We start from the raw sequence: 11,576 nt of genomic DNA, 5'->3' as shown, positions 1-11,576 counted from the left end.
TGGAAAGAAAAACATAGGTACAAAGAAGGTAGCTGCGAATAAACCACGGGTAATAGAAGAAATACAGGGTGTCCATAAAGTCCCTTTACAACTTCAAAATTTTATTAGAACAGCAGATGTTGAAATATTTTAACAAAATTTCTTTTATTGTAATCACTGTTTACTACAGTTTTTGTATATACTAAAATTTTGTGTTTCAAATATTCTGTTGATGGAAGGAACTGAACCTCTATAAAATGGCAACCCCTCAAGAGAAGGCACAATGTGTGTCCTGGAGTACTGAGACAAAATCTGATGTTCAGACTCAACGAAACTTCGGAACGAAGTATGGTAGAGATCCACCATCGCGCCCTTCAATCCGTGCATGGCACAAAAAAATTATGGACATATCCGCACTGCTGCCAGACAGTTGGACCTACCACGTTCAGCTGTGCATAAGGTCCTCCACAAGAACTTACGGTTGTACGCTTACAAAGTGCAACTGTTACAGACACTTGAGCCAAATGACAAGCCAAAACGGACAGAATTTGCATTCAACGTGCTTAAACGACTTTTGGAGGATGAAACATTCCTCAATCGAGTTTGTTTCAGTGACGAGGCAACTTATCATGGTTCTGGGACATTAAACAGACACAGTGTGAGAATCTGGGGATAAGAACACCCCCGTGTGACTAGGGAGCTTCACTGGGATAGTCCAGAAGTGAATGTGTGGTGTGGAAACATGTGTAACCGAATAGTTGGTCCATTTTTCTTCAACGAGTCAACAACTACTGCAGATGTTTACCTCGACCTTCTGACCAAATATATAGCACCACAACTGACTGACTTACAACCAACTATCATTTTCCAGCAAGATGGTGTACCAGCACAATGGGGACTGCATGTTCGTCGGTTCCTCAATGAAACATTTCCAGGCAGATGGATTGGGAGGGATGGGCCAATTCAACTGGCCACTGCGTTCGCCAGATATCACTCCCTTCGACTTTTTTATGGGGGTATGTAAAAGATATCATGTATCACACAAAGACATGGGTCATTGCTGACTTCAAGCAAAGGATTCGTAATGGCATTAGCACAACTGGCATTGCTACAGCGAACATGGCAAGAAATAAAGTACCGTCTTAATGTGCTTCGTGCAACTAAAGGCGCCCATGTAGAGGTCTATTAAACACTGTCGAAAAACCTTTTATAAGCACTGATTATAATAAAAGAAATGTTGTTAAAATATTTCAACAACTGCCGTTGTAATAAAAATTTGACGTTGTAAAGGGAATTTATGGACACCCTGTACTTCACTGACCGATGAAAGGAGAAAGCGCAAAAATGTTCAGGGAAATTCAGGAACACAAAAATACAAGTCGCTGAGGAATGAAATAAACAGTAAGTGCAGGGAACCTAAGACGAAATTGATGCACGAAAAATGCGAAGAAATTGAAAATGAAATGATTGTCGAAAGGACTGGCTCAGCATATAGGAAAGTTAAAACAACCTTCGATGAAATTAAAAGCAAGGGTGGTAACATTAAGATCGCAACGGGAATTCCACTGTTTAAATGTAGAGGAGAGAGCGGACAGATGCAAAGAGTTTTGAATGCCTCTAAGAGGGGGGGGGGGGTGAAGATTTGTATGTTGTGGTAGAAGAAGAAACGGGAGTCGATTTATAAGGGATTGAGGCCACAGTGTTAGAAAAAGAATTAAAAGAGCTTTGGAGGGCTTAAGATCAAATAAGGCAAAAGGTCTAGATAGCATTTCATCAGAATTTCTAAAATCGTTGGGGGAAGTGGCAACAAAATGACTATTGACATTGGTGTGTAGAATGTATGAGCCTGGCGACATACCGTCTGACCTTCGGAAAAATATCATCCACACAGTTCCGAACTGCAGGAGCTGACTAATGCGAGAATTATTGAAAAATCAGGTTAACAACTCATGCATCCAAGTTGCTGACTAGAATAATATACAGAATAATCGAAAAGAAAATTGAGGATGTGTTAGATGACGATCAGTTTGTCTTTAGGAAAGGTAAAGGCATCAGAGAGGCAACTCGGACATTGCGGTTGATAATGAAAGGAAGACTAAAGAGAAATTAAGACACATTCATAGGATCTGTCGACCAGGAAAAAGGGTTCGACAATATAAAATGGTGCAAGATTTTCGAAATTCTGAGAAAAATAAGAGTAAGCTATAGAGAGAGACGGGTAATATACAGTGTGTACAAGAGCTAAGACGGAATAACGAGACTGAACGACCAAGAACGAAGTGCTCGGATTATGGGATACAGAACGGGAATGTAGTCTTTCGCCCCTACTGTTGAATCTGTACATCGAAGAAGCAATGACGGAAATAAAACTCAAGGTAAAAGGATATCAACGACAGGATTCGCTGATCACATCGCTATCCTAAGTGAAAGTGAAGAAGAGTTACATAATATGCAGAATGGAAGTACAGAATATGGACTGAGAGTAAATCGAAGAAAGACGACAGTAATGAGAAGTAGCAGAAATTATAACAGCGAGATACTTAACATCAGAATTGATAGTCATGAAGTAGATGACATTAAGGAATTCAACTATCTAGGCAGCAAAATAACCAATGATGGACGGAGCAAAGAGGACATAAAAAGCAGATTAGGATTGGCAAAAAGGGCACTCATCGCCAAGAGGAGTCTACTAATAATAAACATAGGCCTTAATATGAGGGAGAAATTTCTGAGAATGTACATTTGGAGCACAGCATTGTATGGTAGTGAAACATGGACTGTGGGAATACCGGAACAAAATGGAATCGAAGCATTTGAGATGTGGTGCTAGAAACGATTGTTGAAAATTACATGGACTGATAAGGTTACGAATGAGGAGGTTCTGGGCAAAATCGGAGAGAACAGGGATATTTAGAAAACACTGACAAGGAGTATGGACAGGATGATAGGAATCTGTTAATACATCAAGGAATGGCTTCCATTGTACAAGAGAGAGCTGTAGAGGGCAAAAACTGTAGAGGATGACAGAGACTGGAATAGATGCAGCAAATAATTGAGGACATAAGTTGCAAATGATAATTTGAGATGTTGATGTTGAAAAAAAACTAAAAATTAAAAAAAACCAAGCAACATTTATAGGAGTTGAGGGGCACTAAAGGGAAGCAATAGTTGACAAAGGAATGAGACAGGGTTGTAGCCTGCCCCTGATATTAGTCAAACTGTATATTGAGCAAGCAACAGAGGCAGCCAAAGAAAAATTTGATGTAGGAATTAAAGTCCAGGGAGAAAAAGAAATTGAGATTTGCCGATGACACTGTAATTTTGTCAGAGACAGCAAAGGATTTAAAAAAGCATTTGAACTGTATGGACAGTGATGTGAAAGGAGAAATTAAGATCAATATCAACAAAAGAAAAACTTGGACAATATCCTGTAGCTGAATTACATCACATGACGCTTAGGGAATTAGATTAGGAAACGTGATACTAAATGTGGTAGATGGATTTTGTTATTTGGGCAGCAGAATAACTAGTGATAGTTGAAGCAGAGAGGATATAAAATGTAGATTGGCAATACCAAGAAAAATGTTTCTGGAGAAGATACATTTGTTAATATCGAATACAGGTTTATGTACATTCTTTTGTGCAGGTAACTGTCTGGAGTGTAGCCATGTGTGGAAGCGAAACATGGATGATGAGCATTTTAGATAAGAAGAGAACAGAGACTTTTAAAATGTACTAAAGAAGAATGCCGGTAATTATATTGGTAGACCACGTAACTCACGATGAGGTACTGAAGAGAATTTGGAAGGCAAGAAATTTGGGGCACACCTTGACTAAAAAAAGGGATCGTTTTGTAGAAAACATTCTGAGACATTTAAGGATCACCGATTTAGTGTTAGAGGGAAGTCTGGGAGGGATCAAAATCCTGGCAGGAGACCAAGAGCTGAATACGGTAGCAGATTCAAAAGGATATATGTTACAGCAATTATTCAAAGATGAAGAGGTTTGCACAGGATAGAGTAGCATGTAGAACTGCACCAAGAAAGTCTTTGTACTGAAGACCACAACAACAAAATGGATTATGATCCACATATCGCCACACTGTGCTTACTGGCCCATGGTTGTTACTGCGACACTTCACTAAAAACTTGATAGTGACAAAAACCTCATATTACATCAAAATTGCAGGACAATGTCCCTGTTACAGTGAAATTGTAACAAAGTGACGTATTTTGCTGCAAAAATTTGTTACAGCAAAACTGTAACAGATTATTCCATGTTACAGCAAAATTGTAATGCATTACCTCTCAATATACATGAATGTCATATAGCTTTACATAGAGAACTCCCAAAACTAATATCATGTAGGGACTTGGTACAAGAGACCTAATTGTATTCTGTTACATATTATCACAGTTTCATCCAACATGTGGCTATTGTTGGGCATTTCTCCCATCTCATCAGCTGTCCAATTTCATACATCCTACTGGGTCTTTCCTGAAGTCATCTGACTTCACACGCCACTTTGACTAAGTACAAAACCCAAGGATGCCACTTGATAAATCCAAGATGACTGACCTGAGCACAGCCTGCATGACGGGCGATCCAAGATGACAGACCTGACCAGAGCCTGTATGATGGGGAATATGGAATGGGTGAAATACAGAATCCAAAATTATAGACCTGAGAGGAGCCTTACAGCCATTACACTCCTGGAATATGGAATTATTGCACCAGGTGATTGCGAGGCACGAAACTGTTGGCGTACAGGTATGTGTAGGTTTGGTCTACACCTGTACTCATTTACTGATCATTCTTTATTTAAGATTGTCTACTACAGTGCAGAGCTGGAATCTGAATTTAGGCTGCTTCCATTGCTCCATGTTGTTGCTCCTTTAGCTGACCTTGCAAATCATTTTATGGGCGGGGTCACTCATCATAATGTCCCGGCTTTTGATTTCGCCAATTATTCATTGATTTTGAGACTGCTTGCCATTGGTACGTTCACTAACATTACAACACACACTGATTTCTTTCCGCTGAAACGCGAGCTCTGCTACCTTCCTGCAGGTACTCATTTAGATCTGTAAGAATTAGTTTCAATGCCTACAGATCAGTTGTTATAACACGGAGCGGGGATCTCTAATGTTCTGTTGGCATTGCGTTTATTAACAGTTGAATCAATATGGGTATGTGGTCAAGATACTGTTTTCATTTTAGAATCTCGTCAGAATACATTGAATAAGATTGAATGGGTGTTGCTGCCAGTGATAAAATTTTTATGATACTTAGACACATCCTGTTTTTTCTGCAGCAGAGCAGTACAACTTGATAATTTCAGATTCAGTTCCTGGGAAGGTCGTACAGTGTTTCGTGACTGGTAAAACTTCTTTCACTACATCCGCACTCATGTGGCTACTCATGAACTATAGCTTTCTTTCAGTTGGTCAGGAGTTCGACAGGCTGTCCTTTATCTGCCCAACCCACTTCTTAATATACAGGCTTCCACCTGCGGTATCAGTGAGGAATTTCCTCAGCGAGGAAGAGTGCTTCTCGTCAAAGTCTAGCCCATCGATGTACACAGTACTCACTGTGGACCTGTTTTTCATTGATGAAGGTTCGCCTCTGGGCTCTGATCTCCCACAAATGTCCCTCTCATAATTACCCTTCAGAACACTTTCTGCTACTGACAGCAATGGCACCACAACTCACGGACACAGTCTCGGTCCTTAACTGCCTCAATATCGTTTGATCGAGGCCAACTCTTCAGTTTCTGAAAACTGAAACGATTCTGTAACCTCAAATACAAAGCGCTCCTCCAGAGTTTTGAGATATTGAGGTGTTAGTTTCCTCTACAGTCTGCACTCTTTGACATATTTAGATGTTAGTTTCCTCTACATTCTTCAAATTTGATTCAGCCAGGACCAGCCGCGTTACGATCCTCTGCAAAGGGAATTTTCTGTGTAGGTCTGCCAGTTCTCTCCTAAACTGTTTTCTGTCGCCCTGCACTTCTTGCCTCTCTGCGCTTCTGCACTTCTCTTTTCGATTTCCTATCTCTTTACTGCACTTCTTTCGTATCTGCTTCAGCTTTTCCATCCCTCTTCTGTGCTTTTTCATTGTTTTCTTTGGATTTCCTGTCTCTCTCCTGTACTGTTTTCCTATCTGCTTCAGCATTTTCTAACATCTATGTGACCCAGATTGGAATGTCCCCTGTGAGTCCGAAATCTGAGCTGTTCTGCTCCACAGTCGACTCAATTTTGCAAACCACACTAGTTTCACTTTCTTCGGTTGTCGGCGTGGTTTCCTGGGTTTAAGGCTCCAGAACTGCTACTCATGCCTCCCTCTCAGAAAATTCCGACACGACTTCCTCCCTTTCCATTGGATCCTCCTAGCTACATCCTTTCCTCGTCTCTCTAGGTCACACTCGACTAGCCCTGTCCATGTTTTAAAATTGAAATCCATATATCTGCCATTCAGCAATTATCTCTGTCAGAAAATTAACATATATAAAATACCCTAAGCACATAAAGATCTTCACGCACTATATATTTATCTTAGTTAAGTCCCCAAAAATACAGACACAATTAAAGGAACAACTTAGAAATAACTCACACTTCTATGTAACATGCCAGTTACTGCAGCTGCAGATTAATTCGTAAGCAATTACAAAATGGGACAAAAATGTTTGCTAAAACGTTTTTCACTCCAAGATTCGTCTCACTGTCCTGTCCTAGCTGCAATATATCAGAGGAAAACAAAGGTAAGATGCTGGCAGAGTTGCCAATGAAACTCGATGTTGTCGCTCTAACTTCAAACAGCAGGTACTTGTGTTTGGCCAGTGTACACATCAACAAAAAAACTGCCACAGTGAGAACAACAACTTACATATAAAATGGATTATATTTATTATTTTTGGGTTGTCTAACCATGAGACAGTTGTAGAACAGTTTATGGATTTTGAAATCTGTGTCAACTCTGAGTACAATAGATTTTTATTTGCTATTTGTGACGCGCATAATTCACGTAACACTGACTAAGCGCACAGTTTTCTAAAACATCTGTACAAATTACTCAGTATGACACTAATACTGGGAGAAGTATGAAATTAGGTGGAAGACTGCACGGAGAAAATTCAAAAAGACTTCGTCATCTGGGCAGCTCGAGGATTCAGAATTAACGAGAGCAAAAAGACCAAATATTATAATGAAACAGGCAAAACAAGGTGCCTGGCAGAAGGAGTAAATTGCAAACGTACATTTCTAGACTACACTAGCCAGAACTGGATGGGGGCCGGAAGTTGAATAGCTAAGAAACTTCCTCCTCCACTTTCAGCTCCAACTCCAAAATAACTCCACATGGAGAGGCTCAAGTGAAAGTTATTGCCAACCTGACCAAAAAAAAAAAAAAAAAGCATCAGGGGAATGCAGCAGAAACCTTCCACTATTGGTGTACAACAAAATGCACATTACAAGCAAGAGATTGGTAGTGGCCTGGAGCAGTCTCTCACCATTTCTTTAACCACCTCATGTCAATCATGGTGGAGGAGGTGACTCATTTGATTGGATACATCAGAAATCTGGTGTGAAGGCTCCCAACTTTCTTATACTGCTTGGGCGGCACATTCGTATCCCACCCTTCCATGTCTGTACAGAAAAGCAAAACTGTCAAGCTCAGTTAATCTCTGGGAGTGACAGTGGCGGCACGTCGGCCTCTGACCTTGGTGAGGACAGTTCCAGCTCTCGCCAACAAAGCAGGGAGCAGGCTGGGCTCACTTCCGCGAAGCTGCTCTTCTCCCAAGGGGTACTCACCACGCCTAATTAGACTCACTGACCGCCATAAGCCGACAAAGAGAAACTAGAAAGCACTCTGGGAGTCCACCTTCCCACCCAGCTAGGAAAAAGGCAAATTTTCCTTCCACAGCAAACATGTCGAGAACCCTCACTAAAGTAACCACGAAATAGCGCAGAAATGAGACGATATAACATAGTCATACGTGAATGTGATATCACAGTGCAACTCTTTTCTCGGTGATTTGATGAATGAATCAGTTTACTTTGCAAGTTTCCTGAGGGGTCAGACCATTGCATTCCAGTAATTTGGGGCTGGCTCTGAATGCAGGAGAGCTGAAGATGCACCTTTCTCCGAAACCACTGCCAGACTGTGGTTGGCAGCGACTAATGGTTTCAGTTCTTCCCACCACATTTCAGGGTTAGTGACTGCCCGAAATTCTAAACAGTCAGTCAGTTTTCCTCTTGGATGTGTGAGTGTTTAACTCTCCCGAGCTTATTGGTGTAGTTTGGTACTGGATAACGATTTGTCACTTCAACATTCAGCCAGTTTCAATCTGTCTCAGTCAGAAGCGTAATTCAGTTGATGGTTTTTCGATTATATTTGTTGACTGGATTTATTCGAATATTATGTGTAAGGCGCGATTTAGTATCGAAGCCTTTGTGTGTGAAGAGATATAACCACGTCTGTCTACAGACCCTTGTATGAAGCCTCTCGTGAGTTGTTTAACTCTGAAATTAAACGTTTATTTATTCACAAAGCTTACAGAGACGATATTCGCGTAAGTTTAGTTCGTTAAGTTGTGGCTTTGATCTTGGTCATTTGTCTGTAGTCGTACCACATGGCATCATACTCAGTCTAAATTAGGTTTGAATGGATTAAATGATAAGACTATCGCCTTCACCCATGGAATGTAGATATTTCGCGCTCCTGATTTTATGTTTCCTTTTGTACATATTAACGTATTCCTTACCGATGTTGAACAAAGTCATGGAAACCACAAAGTGCCACACGTCCTTAACGTTACACCTAGCGAATAATGATGTGGTTCATATTATAAAATGGTTCAAATGGCTCTGAGCACTATGGGACTTAACATCTATGGTCATCAGCCCCCTAGAACTTAGAACTACTTAAACCTAACTAACCTAAGGACATCACATACATCCATGCCCGAGGCAGGATTCGAACCTGCGACCGTAGCAGTCGCGCGGTTCCGGACTGAGCGCCTAGAACCGCTAGACCACCGCGACCGGCAGGTTCATATTATAGTCTGTGTAACTATGGACGTAATGAATACCAACACATATGAAGAATACCTTCTTCTTTTTCATATGTATACTTAAAATGTTGTTTTCTCATTACAATATCCAATCGGTTACATGCTAGTGTTCCCCCTGTTCCTACTTCAGTGTGTTTCATAATAGTTCAGTACCCATAGAATCCTAGCACGCTTATTTCTGAGAGAATGTGCGAATAGTTCTTCTTATCCATGTTCCAGGCTTTCTTCCATATCTGTTGTGTATGTGATGCAAACCATATCTGTAACAGCAATCCCATATCCATGATTTTATTTAATTAACCGCATTAAGAGACTGTTTAGTTGACATGGTGTCATTATTCTTGATAACAGTGTATTAATATGTTAAGGACATTTCTGTCTGCCTGTGATAAAGATCGATGGCAGCCACAAGTCTTAAGAAGAAATAAGTCGCCGTTCTTTATAGTTGCCTATCCCCCATCTTTCAGTGATATCACGTATAAATCCAAAATTCATCGCTTCTGTTGTAACCTGATGAAACTGCTTCCATTCTGCCCTAACTGTGGTTTCTTTGACTGCTCTGGTAGAAAGTTCATTAGAGTTGAAACATTATTTCACTTTATTACATAAATGAATAAAAAACTACCTTACTTAAACACGGCTCTTTGCTACAGGATTGGTTGGTAGTTTACAACTGACACTAACTATGAAAGCATCACTTGATGCACTAAGTAACAAACTGTTCTTTTGAGATACAACGTTCGACATTTACAACAGCACAAGTTCATCTGAAACTTTAACAACTGTCACTGTCCCACACGACGGTGCTGACTGCTGTAGCTGAGGTCACGAACTGAGCTGGGATCTTGCGTGCTCGACGTTATACTGACCTCTGTGTGAGGGCGCTGCTGTTCCGAGAGAGGACGCGTCGTCTTCAGGAGACCTCCCATATGTCGTTGCGAATTGCAGCGAGCTCTCGTTAACGTCTGTGGTATCGATATGTGTTGTCGACTTTGGTATGGCACCCTGATCTCAGGACACCTTCCCCAATGCTTAACCTGCAACAGCATTGTGGTGAACGTTTTAGAAGGAAACTGAAGTTAATTTACTACGATGCTATGGTGGTCTGCCTGTCAGGAGGTGAATATTGTAACTTGGGTTAGTTACCCAGTTCACTTTCCCTATTTTTCGACAATGGACGCACAAAGATTCTATAGTCGTATAAGCACCAGCTGAAAGGCCCTAGAATAAATTCCCTGAGAATGCACAATGGTTAATAGTTATTATGGCACTGACAGAAATGTTCTCAACTTACTGCCTGTCTTTCAAATTAAAAATCGTACTTACACAATTAAGGAACGTTCAATACTCACACAGATTCCAGCGCTTTCAGGGAATATTTGTCCCTTTTTGTACAACTTTACTAAATGGTTTAAGTAAAACTGTTCAACGTTAAATTTCATTCAGTAACCATAACATAAGGCAATCACTTCGATAAACAATGTACTATGTGGGGCAGTGGGTGGAAAATTTATGTCTATTGTCCAGTTGCCGTTCTCAACACAGGTTCTCTAACTACAATGCTGGCAACCAGAAAGTGATTAGCAAAAACATGATGCCTGTAATTAAAGTTCACCGTGCCCATCTGATGGAGAAATAAAGTTATTGATAGTTGAAGTTAATTACTCTGAGGATTTATGATGTCTGGGATTCATAGAAAATGCAGTTTACTATATCAATTATCACTATATTCTGAAAACGATAAAGTGTAATGTTTAACCAAGCAATGCTACTATCAGCTATTGTGCTATCAGAACTGTTCAGAGTCTATTGTGTGGATCCTATTACCCCTAGATAACGAAACTGTTCAATAACCGTTATCCATGTAAATGTTCAAAGTGAGTACTCGTCAAAATTTGATGTTAATACTCATCAAACGCCACGCTAGTAATGATAGAAGGCCTGTCCTGCGGCGACACGTGAAAATACGACATATGCAAACTGATACTAAATCACTGGAGTCATTCCACAATTAACACTTTACCCCAATGCAAACTCATTGTTATGTGTATACCGAGTTATGTAACACGGCATCCAGTGCTGTTCCTTGCAACTGCACAAACGCGACGCGGCCTCCGACATGGAGAGCGCACTGATACGAATCTAGGAGAGAGCTGGGGCCTGACTCTAGCTCTCAGCGCTCTTATTTATATAGCCGTGGTGCGGACCACCGAAGGCTCAACCGACAAAATTTGCCTTCCTAACTAGCCGCTCGGGATAGTAAAGCACCACTTGAAGTTACTAATCGATATTTCTGGCCAAGATATGGATTGGCAATCACGAATATAAACTGTAAAAAATCTCTTGCCGCCCAGCATTATCTTGCTGAACTGGAAGCCCAGGATGGCTTGCCATGAAGGTCAACAAAACAGGGCGTAGAATGTAAAGCTGTGTTGTAAAGCTGCCGTGGATGACAACCAAAGAGCCCGCTATCAAATGATGTGGCATCCCAGACCATCATTACAGGTTGTCGGGCCGTATGGTGGTC

Source organism: Schistocerca nitens, chromosome 5 (assembly GCF_023898315.1).
Source record: "Schistocerca nitens isolate TAMUIC-IGC-003100 chromosome 5, iqSchNite1.1, whole genome shotgun sequence".
NCBI lineage: Eukaryota > Metazoa > Arthropoda > Insecta > Orthoptera > Acrididae > Schistocerca > Schistocerca nitens.
The sequence above is the reverse complement of the archived record's forward strand: the minus strand, read 5'-3'. Positions refer to the sequence as shown.